Genomic DNA, 17,770 nt, shown 5'->3' on the forward strand with positions numbered 1-17,770 from the left:
CTGGTTATATCTGCATCTGAATGACTCACATTAAAGGATGCACACAATTTAACGTTCTTAAACATGTAGTGGTCTTTAAAAAACTTTTTTATATTTTTTTTGTATATAGGTGGTTTTGCCTCATGTACATCTATTCACTATGTGTGTGCAGTGCACAGAAGCCAGAAGAGGCATTTGGGTGCCCGGGAAGTAGAATTAGAGATGCTTGTGGACTACCATGTCAGTTCCAGGAATTGAAGCCAGGTCCTCTGGATGAGCAGCTAGTGATCTTAACGGCTACGCTATCTCTCCAGCATCTTGTATAAGTCTTCTGGAAAATACTGCTTCATTGATTTGTGCAGTCCTTCCATGCGTTGCCATATTTCATTCAATAAAAACTTAAAATCTCATTAACACAACAGCTACTAAGTATTGATTGATAGGATGTCAGACTCACCAGCTAACAAAAGGTTTTCAAAATGCTAACATTCTCTGACCACTCACATTCACACTGGAGAAAAACATTATCAGTGGTTGTGTTTGGTCATTTCTGTAATTGCTGAGAAAATTATTGACCAGTGTTGAGCCATGAATTACCATAGGTTGTCAGTTTGATGTTTTTAAGTTAAAAGGATATTCAGAGAGAAAAGCTCTATTCTTGACAGATTTCATAATGTTTCCATTAAATCTGAATTGGTTACCAAGCTGTTCACTCTATTATCACTGTGGTAGGACCCTGTTAGGTGTTTTCTATAAGTACTTTACATATTTCTAGAATTTCAGTTTTGAGCTAGACAAAATAAATGATCCCTCCTTCCAAAATAGTGACATAACATAAAAGGATCTCATCAAGCAGCTATTGAGTAGCACAGAGAATTGCTTCTAGGCATGTTGATGCTCGCCTATAATCCCAGCTCTTGAGAGACAAATGGAGGTGAATTTCTGTGAGTTCCGGCCAGACAGGGCTACATAGTAAGGCCCTGACAATAATAAGAATAATAATAACTATTCATTATTATTATTTGTAAATAATAAATAATTCTTATGATAATTATTATAAATAACACTGAACTAATAGATGATCATTATAATAATGATTATTAATAGTTTTAAAAAATGTTGGCAGGAGCCTACTTTCTCAAGATACATAACTTTGTAACCAAAATACTAGTACAAACTACATGGTCAATAGGAGATGTCTTAGGAAGTCCCTAGAGTTAAGAGCTGCTAGCTGCTCCAACCAGATCCCGAATTCACACAAGAATAATTGGATAGAAACAGGGCCTCTGGTGACACCAATGGGGAGAAAATGGTGCCCTCAGAGCACCTTAGGCACAGCTGAGTGGGGATCCCTGGAGGCTTAGGAGCATGTGCTGAGTGTGAGTGCTGGGAGTTGAGCTCGGATTCAGCTGGAAGTAGGTAAGTATTGCTGGTTTCCTCGAGGATAAGGATGAACCTATGTGTGCCGGTGGTGCAGTAACCAAGCTGAAAGTTTTCTGTTTCTTGCTGAAGGCTGGAATTCTGTTTCATCTCCTTTTATCTAGGGATAATGACTTATGAACCAACACAGCTTTGATATAAGGACAGTCTTCTGTTTACACTGAATTCCATTATTAAAATACACATTTCAGGGCTGGAGAGTGATTCAGTGGTTAAGAACCTTAGCCTTTCTTCCATGTTCAATTCCCAGCAATTGCATGGCAGCTCACAACTGTCTGTTACTGCAGTTCCAGGGTATCCAACACCCTCACACAAACAAACATCATTGCATATGAAATAAAAATGAACATATTTAAAAAGAAAAAACTCAGCCAAGTGGTCATGGTGCACATCTTTAATCCCAGCACTCACAAGATAGAGTCTGGCAGATCTCTGAGTTAGAGGCCAGCCTGGTCTACGTAAGTAAGTTCCAGGACAGGAGCATACATAAAAAAACCCTGTCTAAAAAAATCCTCAAAAATACACATTTCAGAGCAAAACAGACTATATGTATCTTTTGTAGATTGCTGTCTTCACTGTTTCATTTTAGCCCCTGTACTTTCAAGGACTTCCTGTAGATGGTATATGTGTGGGGGTCAGCTGGGAAGACCACAAAATTAGAAACCAGGTAGAGTCTCTTCCCAGTATTTCCTGTCTCCATCAAAGAACAACTTCAGAGACCAAAAAAAAGTAAAGAACTTGGGTGAACCTTGTTACAAGACAAGAGTTCCAACTCCAAAGGTGGAACAGTTTTTTTTGATCGAGGGAGGTGTTTCAAGCCAGGCCTTCTCCATGTAACCTTGGCTGTCCTGGAACTTGCTCTGTAGACCAGGCTGGCCTTGAATATAGAGACCTGCCTGCTTTGTTTCCCAAGTATTGGGATTAAAGGTATGCACCTCCCACTCCTGGCTGTTTGAAGTTTCTTGAATGAGTTGCATCTTAGGATTTTGTATAGCTCACTTATGGGAAAACTTTAACAGGTGTAAATTGTGAGTTTAAGTGAAGGAAAGATGGGAAATCCAGAAGTGGGTTGGGGATTTTCCAAAATAGGGTTTAGTTCCTTTTTCTACACTGATGGGGTCAGGATGCTGATGTGTCATGGTGTCAGGTACATGATGGGAACTGCAAATTTTAAAGGCAAGGAATATGCACATAGATTTATTTATTTACTTATTTATTTATTATTTTGTTTGTTCAAGACAGGGTTTCTCTGTGTAGCCCTGGCTGTCCTGGAACTCACTCTGTAGACCAGGCTAGCCTCGAACTCAGAAATCCACCTGCCTCTGCCTCCCAAGTGCTGGGATTAAAGGCGTGCTCCACCACTGCCCAGCGCACACAGAATTTTAATAAAGGAAAGGATTGGCAGTCCCCTTAGTCCGCCTAAGTCCCAGTAGGTCTGAGTGGTCTAACTGTAATATGCCTAAACTACACAGCTTCTGGTCATCTTGCAGTTCATCCCTTGTTTTAACCAGCACCTATCTATTATGTCAGTTTGGCATTTTGATTTCAAAGGTCCTACAGTAATGTTGCTCCAAATGTCAGACAGTGACAAAACTCTCACTGAGGCAGAGCTGAGCATTCAGATTCCTTGTAGAGCAAAGTATGTCTAGTGCCGGCATGTATCAGTTCAGGCTACTGCTGCTTGAAAGTTAGAGCGTGCAAACCTTGAATCCAGTTATGACTTTGATGTTGAGCTGTAGTAAACATAGCACTTAAGGCATGTTTGTGTAAGCAAAATCTGCTGCAGACCTTGCTTTCTTCCCAAGGAACCCATACAGTGCGTATGGCATATCCTCAGTGGAGCACGGTAGAGAGTATTGATCGGTATGTGAGAAGATTGTACTCACTTCCCTGTATGTGAAAGCATATTTGTGCTCTATTCAGGAAACAGAGAATGTATTTTGGCAAAGTTGTTTGACCAAGCGCAAGATAGATAATAAATAGTAATTTGCAGAGTCGTTTTTGTAATATTTGTTCCTCGTTGCAAAGGAATAGATATCTACAGTAGAACATTTTAATTACATATAGTAAAACTGCACAAAAATATACAGTTAAGAATGAATACTGCTGCTGGGTGGTGGTGGTGCACGCCTTTAATCCCAGCACTTGGGAGTCAGAGGCAGGTGGATTTCTGAGTTCGAGGCCAGCCTGGTCTACAGAGTGAGTTCCAGGACAGCCAGGGCTACACAGAGAAACCCTGTCTCGAAAAAACAAAAAAACAAACAAAAAATGAATACTGCTGAGCCATCTCCTCTGAGCCTGCTTCATATTTTTAAATTCGTGTTTTAATGTTTCTGAGTGTTTTCTCGCTGTATGTGTTTTTGCACACAGAGTCCAGAAGAGCGCATCAGATCCTCTTGGACTGGAGTTAAGACAGTGGTGAGTCATCATGTAGGTGCTGGGAACTGAACCTGGATCCTCTGGAAGAGCAGCAAGTGCCCTTAACTGCTAGGCCATCTCTGCAGCCCGGTTTCCTTCTGTTGTGTTTTTGTTTGGGTGCTGGCATTAGAGGCAGAGGCCACCATGTCCTGCTTTCAAATAAGCTCTTTTACAAGACATGTAATTGTTCCCCTTTGGAGCTTTCATCTTGCTTTTTGTTTCTAAAGATTTATTACTTTTATTTCTTGTGTGTGGGCCTGAGTCTATGTTGGTATGCCTTGTGCATTGAACTGACTGACAGGTTGTCTGACCTATCTCTGCCTCCCAATCCTGAGACTGCAGGCATGGCTGCCATACCTGGCTTCCTCACACAAATGCTAAGGATCCAAACTGAAGTCCTCATGCTTACATGGGCAAACACTTTATCCACTGATGGCCGGCAGTGTGCTGGTTTTTCAGGCCCAGTAATGATCACTGCCCAGATCACTACTTGGCCTTCCAAAACTCATGATGGAATATTCCAAAAGGATGAGGGACCTGAGTCCATTTCAGAGGCTTTCGCCAAGCTTCTTGGAACATGGAAATCATAACTGGAACATCATGGCTACCCTGGCAGGCCCATTTTGCTCCTGCAAAAACTACATTGCCTTTACTGAAGGCCAGCTACTTCAAATGACACCCCACGTGAACATGAAGAGACGTCCTGTAAAAGAACAGAGCCATCTGCAATACAACCAGTTTGGAAACTTCATCATCTTACTGAATTTGGCTGTCTGCTATATGCTTCCTTGTTGGGTTTAAATGGGGGGATCCCGCGATTGCCCCACCACGGGGCTAGGGCTGCTGTGGAGGCAGGACGCTGAGGGAAGTTAAGGCACTGCTAGCACAGCTCTCCGGGGGTGGAGGAGCGCAGTCTGAGGTTCTGGGGACCAGCAGGAGCTGGCTCTGGGGTCCCCGGATCTGTAAGGTGGCCAGGGACCATCCGGTTCTCAGGATCTTGGGCACTCAGTTGCCGCTTGGGAACCTCAGTAGAGCTGAGAACAGAGTTGAGGTCCCGAGGGCTGGACTGGCCCAGGGCCTAGGGAAAAAAGAAGAGAATCTCTGGCTGAGTCCTGCGGGGAGGAAGTCCTTGGCTTGGTCGGCGGGCTTGTTTTGGGTTGGTCCTGGGCAGCTTGCTTGGGTTGGTGGTCACTGTGGCTGGGTCTTCGCAGAAGATTAGATACACCTCTTTATCTGTTCCGTTGTTCTCCATGGCGGATCCTGATGAAAAGAAGCAGTCCATGGTTTTAAGATGTTTATTGTCATGACAAAAAGTAGATGAGAAAACCGTTACCCTGTTTCTCAGGGTGGGCCTGAGGTTAAATACCTTTTGCAGGGAGGAGTGGTCTGGGAAGGAAAGCTTAATTGGCTCAGCCCTTCTGGCCTTTAGGTACCTCATTAATATGGATCTGTCTTGAGGCTATGTGGCCTGTGGTGACATTCTCTGCCTGTGGAGGGGCTAGTAGAGGTGGTGCCCTTACATGACTGAAGGACACAAATCTATGGAGGGCTGCAGTCTCATGTCCAGAACCTGGAGTCTGGGAGCTTGGTGAAATGCCTGACATCCCTCAGGATCACCTGGGGTCACTGGGGTTTCCAGCCTGTGCTCAACCAAAAACCAGGCTGCCTTTCAAAGTCCTACACACCCTTGTGGAGTGGAACATCCATGAACATTTTCGGCTACAGATTTGTGACCCACCAAAGGTACCCATCCATTGATCTCAAGCTGCCAGGCCTTGGTGCTGTTTATCACAGACCTTGCTACTAATAGCATTGCAGTCTTTGGTTTCAATGGAGAAGCTCACTGGGGCTTTTTGTGGGAATAGAGACATCAGCAAGTTTCCAGATATTTCTTGGTTTTTGGAATACCCTGACAGCTTTTTGACTCACGAGGGTCTGTGTTATGAACAAGGGTCCTTCAGTCCAATAATCCAGATGTTCTTTCTCTGCCATTTGCATGCAGTATAAATAGGATCTTAAATATTAGACACCTCTAGTACTCTAATAGAGTGTTAATGGCATTGGAAACATGGGGTATGAGAAATAACCTCAATTTAAATTATTTTGTGGTATCAGAACACAGTTGGGCCATTTATGCTTTCTGTAAAAATATCCTTCATGTCTTCCAGCTTCTGGCACTACTGACTTCAGATCTGTGGGCTCATAGCAGTATTGTTGCCCATGAAAGCTCAAGAGAGCCGCATACACCTGTACCTCAGGTTAGCTTCAGACTTACTGTGTAGCTGAGGATTGTCTTGAACTTGTGATCTCCCAGCCCCTGCCTTCCCAGGGCTGGATTTTTAAGAGTGCACACCCATGCCTGGTTCATGAGTACTGAGGATCAATCCCAGGGCTCTTTGCATGCTAGGCAAGCATGTTACTGTGGGGACAAAAATCTCTGGGGGGGGAGGGAGTCAGGCAGTGGGATCTCCACCGTGGAGGGTCCCACATTCACGAAGCTGTTGGTGGGCGGGCCAGTGGCTGCATCGGCAAGGATCCAGGGTTCCAAAAGCTGGGAATCTGGCGGCGAGACCAAGCAACACGTGGAGTCCGGTTTTCCAAACCTTTATTGTTCATGGCATGTTGAGTGGGTATAGATGGTATGCGCTTCCCTGCCAAAAGCAGGGGAGCCGGACTTTTATAGGGAGGGGGAAAGAGGAGGGAATAACTTACTTAGTTACGCCCCTGGCCTTTAGATAACTCATTAATATTTAAATCTCTGGAGGTGGAGTCCTCTACCTGTGCTACTTGATTGAAGGTTGCAGGTTAAATGGAGTTACCTCATCCAGGCCCAACATGTTACCACTAGGATAGATCTCCAGTCCCTTAGCTCAGCATTTTCAAGTGCATTCTTTAAAATTTTTTACTTGGGGTGGGGGAGGTTGGAGAAGTTGGCTCAACAGTTAAGATCACTTGGGGCTCTTACACTGGATAGAGGTTTGGTTCCCAGAACCTGGGGACCAGATGGCAGCTACCCATAATCCCAGTTCCAAGGGATCCCGCAACCCTCTTCTGACTTCTGAGGATAGTAGTTATCCAAGTGGTACACATACATACATGCATCCAAAACACTTCAACAGAAAAGAAATCAACAGGGTTTTCTTTAATTGTTTGAGAACGTTTATCTGTGTATAGGGTGAAAAGCATTGCTTTCTTCTGGTTTTGTTTATATTTTTCCCATGCTTATTGACTATCTGCATATTACATGTAAATTGTGTGTTTGTGTTCATTTTCTCGGGGAGGGGAGGGCCTTAGCATTTCATTGACTTCTATGGGCTCTCTATCCTCACTATATGACCATAGAGATTTTTTTCAGTCACAATTCCTATGAATTTTGATATTGTTTGCTTTTTAGTTGCATGTCTTTTGGTTTTGGGGGTTTTGTTGTATATTTTTCTAGACAGAGTCTCCCTGTATAGCTCTTACTGCCCTGAAACTCACTCTGTATAACAGGCTAGCCTCTGGTGGGACTAAAGGTGTGAGCCACCACTGCATGGCTTAGTGCTTGCCTTTTGATACACATCAATTTTAAATGTCTAAACAGCACCAAATGTACCACTCTATCTTCCTTGTAATTTCTGATGCATTATTCTGTTTTAGAAGCTCCTGGGCTTTTCTTCCTCTTTGTAATTTCCTCATTCATTTTAGTTTTAAACTTGGCTCAAACCTCTGCAATGTATGCTGTTTTGTGTAGACACACATTTATTCTGTTGGGGTTTTTTTTTTTGATAACTGGTTTCTAAATATTTTATAATGATCAGCTCTCTGTTTAATTGTAATTTTATTTTTATTTTATGAGCATTGATTTGTGTTTAGCCAGTATGTATGTCTGTGTCAGGGTGTTAGATCCCATGTAACTAGAGGTACAGACAGCTGTAAGCTGCCATGTGGGTGCTGGGAATTGAACCCATGTCCTCTGGAAAAGCATTCAGTGTTCTTAACTGCTGAGCCATCTCTCCAGCTACTGCACCTCCATTTGTAGCCTTACTTCTTTTTTGTTATTAAGTGCTTATATATTAGATGGTTTGTTTACTGACATGCCTTTTTTTTTCTTGATTAGACTTTAGTTTGTAGTTTTTATGGAAGTACCAGTTTGACATTGAAGAAAAACTTCCTTCAATATGTATATGTACCCCTCCAAAGTCCTATTTTTCTGTCTTTTGCAGGTGCTAAGGACTAAACACATGGAATCATACATCATAAGTGGGTAAGCTCTCCCATCTACCACCAAGCTTCAGGTTTTTCAACCATCTCTCCAGCTCATATGGTGCTCTTTGGGAAAGTGTACACATTAAGCCTTGAAAATAGATACCACTGATATTGGATGATAGCATGGTTCAGAAGGCCTCAGAAGGATTTCTAGAATCTTCTGTCCTCAAGAGTCGATTAGAGACTTCCACTTGCATAAAAAGCAAGGACGGCTGACTAGGAAAAACCTAACTCTGGAGGAAGGAGGAAGGCTAGAGGAAAGAGCTGAGAAGGAAAACCACTCTGCCATAAAGAACCCAGTCTCTTCCTTCTCATGGCCACCCATCATGGTTTATCTTAATGGGGTTCTTGGTGAAACTTGGATCCTCACACTTACTGGCAGGTACTTTGCCACTGAGCCATTCCCCCAACTCTGTGTAGACTTTTCTATACATCATCTCTTTGCTATAGACAAAAGAGAATTGAGACATTTTCTCTCCCTACATCTGGGCCGAACTATGAAGATACTGTTTCCTTTTCCAGTGTCAGTCTCAGTCTGTGGCAGCAGTGAGCAATGGACCTCCCTGAGTTCCCATTTACAGTAATGCAGAGCAGCTTCAACAACAAGTGTCCCCGTGTGCATCAATACATTTGTCCATTGTTACCACTCTACAGCTCAGCTGGACACTGCTCAATGTATATTTTCCCTCTATAACGCAAGATAAAGGAGTGGATGCTCTCTGGAATGCTCTAACTCCATTGCAGAGGCTCAGAACAGAGTAACAATCACGATATGCACAATGTATCTAAGGCTTAAGCTGGTGAGTCAACACCTCAACACCTGCTTTTCAGGTTTCACCTCACAATCCAGGTTTTATGACTATGCCATAAAAGAAACAGGAGACACCAGAACTTGCAAAGTGTTTAAATAACTTTAAACTTTATTAAGTAAAAATTGCATAAACACAACCATAAGATAATGAATAGAAAAGTTAAATACAAACTATCACATGTAAAATAGGATTTTTTTGTTTGTTGTTTTGGGGTGTTTTTTTTTTTTTTTTTTTTTTTTTTTTTTTTTTTTTTTTTTTTTTGGTTTTTCGAGACAGGGTTTCTCTGTGTAGTCCTGGCTGTCCTGGAACTCACTCTGTAGAACAGGCTGGCCTCCAACTCAGAAATCCGCCTGCTTCTGCCTCCCAAGTGCTGGGATTAAAGGCGTGTGCCACCACTGTCTGGCTAAAATAGGTTATTTTATAACTGGTAGTATCACCCCTAAATACCAAATCCCCAACTTCCACAGTGAGAATGTTAATCTAATGAGAAAAACAAAAATCTCAATTTCATCTTTATATATACCAAAATTTTTAAGAACTAAATTTTTAATTGAATAGAACATTTCAAAAACAAAACAACAACAAAAAACAGTTCAATACAGTCCTAGAAAGGGTTTGTTTTCAATGCGACCTGAGATAAAAATGTACATTTGCCATTATAGTTATTTCAAATCAACTTCCAAAACTAAGGCAGGTCTGGGAAAAGATGGGACTGTAAATGACCATGGTGCTGTTCTTAATAGTCCTGGGGTCCAGCCAGTAGTTTGGCCACAGTTCTACATCCTGTGGAGTCCTGTGGTTCAGAACAGCACTGGTCTGTGCAACTCATTTTCATTTCTTTTTCTATTTTCAAGCTTAAACAACAACAAAGGAAAAAGCAAAAACAAAACAAAAAACAATAAAAACAAAACAAACTACCACTACTACCCAAAACTTCAATTTAAGAGCATCCAACTCCAGCATCAGAGATGCTAGTGAACAGCGTCTGCCTCTTCCTGCATCCACCAGGAGGCACCAGGATGGGAATTCCTTTCAGAAATAGACAGTTCAAACAAGGAGTAGAGGATTGGAAAATGACAACAGCCAAGGTTTGCAAGTGAGTTAAGGAAAAGAATCACTGGGGTGGGGTCAGGAAGACAAAAATAAAACAAAACAAAAGCTCAAACATAAAACAAAACACAAAACCAAAACCACAAACAGAAAAAAACAAAAAAGAAAAAAATGACAACGGAAAACAAAACCCACAAAAAACCAAAAACACAAACAAAAACAAAAACACAACAAACAACAAAATACAAAACACAAAGAAACAAAAAACAACAAACAAAAACAACAAAAAACAAAACACAAAAAAAGAACAAAACACAAAAAAATAACAAAACACAAAAAACAACAAAACAACAAAAACGAAACCAAAACCATAAACAAAAACAAAAAACAGAACACAAAAAACCCCAACAAAACAAAACAAACAAAAAATAAAACAAAAAACAGCAATTCATTGACTAAATCCAGTGTTATATCAGGGTTTCTTGAACATGTGGTCTCCTGTGGGCTGGACAGCAGCAGTGTCTAAGCCTGCAGTCGTTGCATGCATCCTAGAGGTGGCATTAGGGCAGCAGTCGGATATCCCAAGTTAGGACGGTAGAAAAGTACAGGGACCACTGGTGACCACAGCAGTCAGGTGGGTGTTGTTACAGTAAGTTACTGTGCAGGATTTCCCATACCATCCTCTTCCTGAAGATGGGCATGTGCTGCTGAGAGAAGGTGACAGGTTGGTCTCTAGCGATGTAATCCGCATATTCACAGGTGAATTCCCATTCAGTTGCTGAGGAATCTCCTCTGAGGTCCTGCTGTATTGCTTCCACTCCAAGGGGTACAGCTCAATGTTTCTTTGTGTCTTGCTCTCATTTTGTAAATATTGGAAGATGGTCTCACAGATAGTCTTCCCTGTCTGTCCCATTGAATTGAAGTATACTTTTTCAAATCAGGCTCCAATGTACCTTCCCGTGAATAGGCACCAAGATAAGTTCTTTTTCAAAGAGAGTGATCCCTCGAATCCATCTCTTTTCATAGAACTGTAACCGCTATGCTTTAGCTTGGAGTAAAAGAAAGTGCTAAACACATGAAGAGCTGGGTAACCTTGCTTTTCATTTCTCTCAACCAGAAGGTTCATGTAAAAATTGATGACCTCATTCTTGGACCACTGACCATTCTCCAGGGTCTGGATATCTCCCCAGAGGTTTTGCAACTTGAATCCGTCTCTTAGGATTGATTTCCTCTTGGGGTCCTGGACCTAATGCATTTTAAAATTTCTTCTCCATGTCCTCTGAAATGTCAAGGATTTGACCCACTTCTCTGCCCTTTTCTTGGTTTGTGAGAGGCTTTTTTTTTCTCTGCCGCAAGTACTGCCATCTTGTTGGGGAGTAACCTATTGCCGCCTCCACTATCAAGGATGATTAGAGCAGATGTTCCCCTTCTTCCTTCATGGTTTCTACCACCTTTCTTTTGTATAAAAGATTTCTTATCTGAACACCTCTTCTCTCTCTTGTCTGATAAAATATACTTACTTATGGCAACACCTGTAGATGGTTCTGGATCTCTCTGCATTTTTTCTGATCCATGACTGTGCCCTGTCACACCCCCTTTGATCTTCCAAGTGTTCATAAGGATTGCGTGAGGCCTGTGTGGGTCTAAACTCACAAGATGGTCGTGCTAAAGGTATTGCAGTAACCTTCAATACTTTTCCTTTTGGGGGCTTTGTTCATTTTTCTCCATGACAGAATAGGGCCGTTTGCAACTCTTGCAACCATCAGCAGACTTCCTCTCAGTTACAGCCTGCTCTGGAGGACCTTTGGTACACTCTGGGGATTTTAGTTGTCTTGGACTCTCTTCCTGGGGTTTCTGTACCTGATCCTTGCCCGGCTGGTCTCTCTGAAGCCCTAGGTCTTGATGCTCCTTGCAGGGTTCTTTAAATACTATCTCTGTTTTATCCTTTCATTTCCTTTGTGGACCTTGTTCCAAAGCTTCAGACTCTGTCTCTGTCCCACTTTCCTCCTGGTATTTCCATTTTTGAGCTTTTCCTGAAGCTTCAGGCTTCATCTCTACCTCGGGCTGTTTAGGCTGCCATGTGGAGAACTGCTTGGATCGCTTTTTCGAGGGCATTAGCTCCAGTATAGTACTGCCTTTCGGATTTCCAAGCAAAAGCAACCATATGCCTGGCTCTGGGGTGGTACTCATGGGTTGTTCAGCCTGATGTCTAAAGAGTCACGTCTTCAAGTAGACGGTTGGTCCAAGGCCGGGAACCTATTAGCCTCAGTAGAGCTCTTCTTTATGAACGGAGTGGACTTTGCACGTCAGGGTCCGTCAAAGAATGGAAATAATTAAGCTGTCAATATCAGAAACCAATTGGTGTATTCAGATGTTGTCAGATGTTGGCAGTTCACCAGGGTCTACTCTGGAAAACTCTAAGGAGTTCTAAAAATACTTCCTCAGAAGTATTTCACTGTAACCAGCTAAATAGCCAAAATTTCAAATTAACTAATTGTCCTAGTTAATCATTGTTAAGATACCAGGCCTAACCCTAGCAGCTAACACATCGGAGGTCACCACACGAGTGACGTCTAACTTGGGGTTGGCCCTAGCCACAGCCTTCAAGGTTCCACAGCTGGCTATAATGTCACCTGAAAGAACGCAAATCAACGTTTCTGGAGGGTGGAAGTCCTCCCCAACCTCAATGGCGTCCAAGATTTCAGAGTGCTCCCTTGCCTGAGTGGAAACTTTGATGAATTGATATCTCCGTTCCCTTCAGTAGAGCACAGAGTTACCTAAATCATCTCAGCATAGCTCAGCTGGTCCTGACTAGTACATCTGTCATTTATGAAACTGTCTTATCATGGTAAACTATACAAAACAAAATATGAGTGCTCTTCAAATATCTTCTCACAATATGCTTGCTAATTACAAAGAATAAATAGAATTTTACAGTTATAAAACCTAATAGGTACTGTTGTGTGACAAAACTTTTTTCTTCCATAGATAAGGAACCCAGGGCAGACCAAAGTGCCCATACCACCAACGTCCTAGTTGGTGAACCAATAAGTTTTATTGGGGTTACTTATAGGAACATGGGTGAGGAGTTACTTACAGGAGCAGAGATGACTCAAAGACAGCTGCATCATCAAAGCCCACCCAGCATGGGTGACAGCTCAAAAACCTGGGACCCTGGAGAAACTGCACAGCCTGTAGATGGCTCAGCAGGCTGGAGAATGCCCAAATGAAGGGTGGGATGGCTCAGTGTTTCAGTACTGGAGGAAATTTACGAAACTGGTACCAGTTCACCAAGGATCAATACCTTGCCCTAAGAGAATAAATAAAATCCCACCAATGTCAATAGGATCCACTGAGAAAGATACATCACTCCTTCAGTTACAATCCTAGCAATAACACAAGCCCTGAACTCTTCTCTAGAAAACAGTAGGAAGAATTCAACTATAGCTGCAGTTACAGAGGTATATGTGTTCAATGTGTCCTGAGATCTGAACTCCAGCCATGATTAAACAGCAAGCACTTTAACCACTGATCCATCTCTGGTCCCTTGAGCAGCCCTTTGACCTACTTTCAAAAGTATAGAGATGCTTTTTCAAAAATGTGAGAAAAAGAGTTGAGATACATATTGTTTGTTTGTTCCACTGAAAATATTAACAAATTGTGCATGTATATCTATACCAATGTTTTACTGTAAGGAAAAATGTAATTTTTTTCGTAAAAGGTTTGAATTTCTTGTGATTGTTATTTCCCTGGGTATCATTTTGTTTGTGCCAGCCTTCTTTCTTTTCTTTCTAATTACACCTTAAAGGGATTTGTTCCCATACCAAGAGAAAAAATATCTCAAATTACCACATTGGTCTGACATCGATGAATAACCTAACAGGGCTGCCTTTGTGATGGTGAACATGATGTTTAGAGGACAAATTTACTGTGCTAGGCTTGTAAAAACAATATTGTTTTTAGCTTGTATAAGCTATGAGGAAATTACTCTATCTCAAATGTACCCTGTCAGGTAACCTGTGATGGACCACTTCCTGATGCAGTTGAGCTACTGTTAAAAAAAAATTGCTGATTATTGCAAAATATTTCAGTGCCTCAGCTATTCCTACAAAATGATGGGTCACAAGATAAAACAGGCTACCTGCTAAGTACTGCCTTTGTACAGAATGCCTGCTTCCTTGCGTGGCTGAGGCACCTGCTGGACATGTCACAAAATCAAGACTTGCCTGCACCCAGACTGAATATGAGACACTTTGGCTTCCAAAATTGTAACTTGGTAGGTTTTGCATATATAATCCTTTAGTTAACAATAGCCTGGGCCTTATCTAGAGAATTCTCTCTGAGCTGGTCTTGGTCAGTCTACTTTTAATAAAAAGCCTCTTATTTACTGAAAGCAAAACTTGAATCAGACTAGTGAATCTCTGAAGGACCCAGACCCATAGTGCCTACTCTTGTCGATGGTTCAAGCCCTGCAGAACAATGTTTTTAGTTCTTAGGCTTATGTTCCTTTGGCTGGCTGTTCTGTCACCCTTCCAAGGGTGCTTACCCTCGGAAAACACAACCCTCATCTTTTCTTCCTGATGTGCAAAGGGATCTTCTGGCTATTTCTCCACCCATTGTAGGGTTTATTAGGTCAATAAATGTCCCTTATAATCTTACTTAAAGAGATTTTGTTTTTGTTTTGATTAAATTATTAATGGATGTTTACATTTTTCCAGAGTTTTTTGTCCTTTGAGACAACTGTAACATTTCCCCTTTTAATCTAACAAAATCAGCTTTGGGTCCTAGGAAGAGCTGGAATGTGGTCATGAGGTCATGATTCTTTTTTTTCCTTAAACCATTGTTGTATTTTGCTTTACATGTGCATGTTTTATTGAATCACATCAAAATGTTCATGACTTTTCCCTACCTTATTATTTTTCTCCTTTTTTTTTTTTTTTGTCTGAGGCAGGGTGTTACTATGTAACCTTTGTTGGCCTTAATCTTGCTATGGTGCCCAGACTGGGTTTGAATTTGAGATTCTTCTGCCTCAGCTTCCACTTACAATCATGTAACCTTACACCTGGCTTTTACTTTTCTGTTTTAGCATCAAAGATTCCCAACATGGTAAAATCTCCTGGGGTTGTTTACTGGAAGAATTTGTAATAATTTGGATCCATGCATCTGATTTTGTTTCCCTCCTTTACTGTGTGTGTGTGTGCGCGCGCGTGTGTTTGTTTGTGAGTATTCATAGGAATGAACTCAGAGTCTCACACAGGCTTTACCAATAAGCTCTTTTCCTATTGGATTCATGTTACTTGGATATATGGCAGAACTTTCCAGAAAAATACCGTTTCTGCCGCTTTCTTTTGGGGGAAAAACTGTAACTCCTTATTTATTCTCTAGTGGCTATATAAATGCTCCTTTCCCCTCTATTTGCATTTGGTAGGTTTTATTTTCTAAGGTTATATTGTCCGTTTTCTCTAAACTTTCAAATTAATGGGCATATTTGGCAATAGCACTATTTTCCTAGAATTATTCCAAAACTTGATTCATATTAAGTTAATTTAGGGTTAAATGCTGAATGTAGAAGATTTTGTTAGATTTTTCAAGACAGCTTTAGACAGGTGTGGTGGTTTGAATACATTTGTCCCCATAGACTCATGTGTTTGAATGCTTGGCCCATGGGGAATGGCAGTATTAGGAGGTGTGGCCTTGTTGGAGTAGACAGGGCACTGTAAGAGCACTCCTGTGCTCAGAAATTCCAGCCTCCTCCTGGCCGCCTTCAGTTCCAGGTGTAGAGCTCTCTGCTCCTTCTGCATCATGTCTACCTGTACACTAACATGCTTCCCGCCATGATGATAATGGACTGAATCTCTGAACGTGTAAGCCAGCCCCAGTTAAAGGCTGTCCTTTTATAAGAGTTGCCTTGGTCATGGTGTCTCTTCACAGCAATAAAAACCTAAGATAACAGGTTAGATAGTAAATATTTAAAATGTTAAATTTTATATTTTTCTTTCTTAAATTTTTGTTTTGAATTTTGAGTAGGATTGGACACTGTAGTCAAGGCTGGCATAGAACTTATCAGTGTCCCAGTGCTTGGAGCCCTGATCCTCCGTGAACAGCTGGTTAATTACTTTAAATAGTCTGAGCTAATATAGTTAAGCTTGTAAGTGATATTAAACATGATATAACTGAGCATTAATCAAAGAGCAACCAAAGGAGACAATGTAAAAACACCATCAGAGACACAAAGTAACACGATGTACAAGCTGAACTCAACAAAACCAGTCCTTTAATTGTTCAAAACAAGTAAATAAACAAAGATCTTGAAATATTCTTTCCCGTGCAAAGAACTTCTCTTCAGACATTAAAAACACAGCTGGTAATTTATAAAGCGATATAGCTGAGTCAGACCTGTTGGCTTTTGTTTAATTCTCAAGAGAATGAGACCTGCATGGGCAATGGAGTAAGAGTTTGTTTCAAAAAGGAAAGGGGATTAGAGAGATGGCTTAGCAGGTAAGAGCTCTGGTTGTACTTCCAGATGACTGGGATTTGAGTCCCAGCACCCACGTATCAGCCAATTCCAGGGTATTTGATGCCTCCTCTGGCCTCTGCGGGCACTGCATGCATGTGGTGCACAGATGTACATGAAGACAGAATATCCATACATGTGTTATAGTTTTTTAAATTCAGACAGTTTAAAAGATTATTTGTAGCAAAACATGGTACTATATACCTAGCACACTGGAGACTGAGGCAGGAGAATTAATCATGAATTAGTTCAGTTAAGCTACACTGCAAGATTCTGCTGTAGAAAAACAAGAAAAAAGGATTCTATGTCAAAGTAACTCCTTGGAAATTCATTTTTTTTACATTCATTTTATATTATCTTTTAAGAGATTTTCTTATTACTTTTATTCTCTCTGAGAGAGAGAGAGAGAGAGAGAGAGAGAGAGAGAGAGAGAGAGAGAGTTCCTGCATGCATGCCTGTGCACCACATGTATACAATGCCCATGGGTAGAAGAACATGACTTGATCTCCTGAAACTGGAGTTTTCAACTCAGGTGGCTGAGTTGCTGAGTAGGTGCTGGGAACTGAACTAGGTTCTCTGCAAGGGCAGCAAGTACTGTTAGCCACTGAGACATCTCTCCAGGCCTGTTATATCTTTCTAAAGGGGAAAATTAATTTCACAGCAATGACTATGCTTTTTAACTACAGACCTTTCCCAGGGACAGAAGGCTCTTGTGTTCCATTCCAAATGCCTGCTCCATTGACAAGAAGAAATCACCAAAGATTATCATTGTAGCCTGGGAGTGGAGCCGCCTCTGCACTTGGTGAAAAAGTCCAGCCCAGTGACTTCTCAAACATCAACATGCTTAGGGGTCACTTGCCAGTGTAAAGTCCCAAAACTGGGCAGCAAGACCTTATAGCTCCAAAGAGTTCCAGGGTCACACAGGTGCAAGCCCCACCCAGAAGTGGTCACACTTCCCCAATGACTACCTGGGTCCTTGCAGGCTTTTTCTCACCAGGTAACAAAGCCAAGAATTGCTCAGCTCAATCCCATCACTGCCCATGGGGCACAACAGCTGGGCCTTCATCTAAGCTCTTGGGACTGCTGTCCTTCCTGGATCACTGCATTTGCTCATTGTGTGTCCTTGTCTTCTAATAGAGAACAGACCGCAAAACTAGTTAGGGAATGGTTTCTGACGGCAACCATTTGCAAGTGGAGTTAATAGGCTAGACTTTGTGACTTCCACACAGATACTCTTTGAGGGCAGGGGGCTTTGGTTTTCTTCTCAGCCGCATCCTTAGCAGGTAGAGAGAGTAGAGCCTTCCTGAAC

General features: G+C 41.7%; 1 pseudogene; it reads right to left on the minus strand.

Moving 5' to 3' along the window:
- Nucleotides 1–10,591: 10,591 nt before the first annotated feature.
- LOC143435646 (sentrin-specific protease 2 pseudogene) lies at nt 10,592–13,716 on the minus strand (annotated as a pseudogene).
- Between the last annotated feature and the right edge of the window lie 4,054 nt (nt 13,717–17,770).

This window comes from Arvicanthis niloticus, chromosome 22 (assembly GCF_011762505.2).
Source record: "Arvicanthis niloticus isolate mArvNil1 chromosome 22, mArvNil1.pat.X, whole genome shotgun sequence".
Classification (NCBI taxonomy): domain Eukaryota; kingdom Metazoa; phylum Chordata; class Mammalia; order Rodentia; family Muridae; genus Arvicanthis; species Arvicanthis niloticus.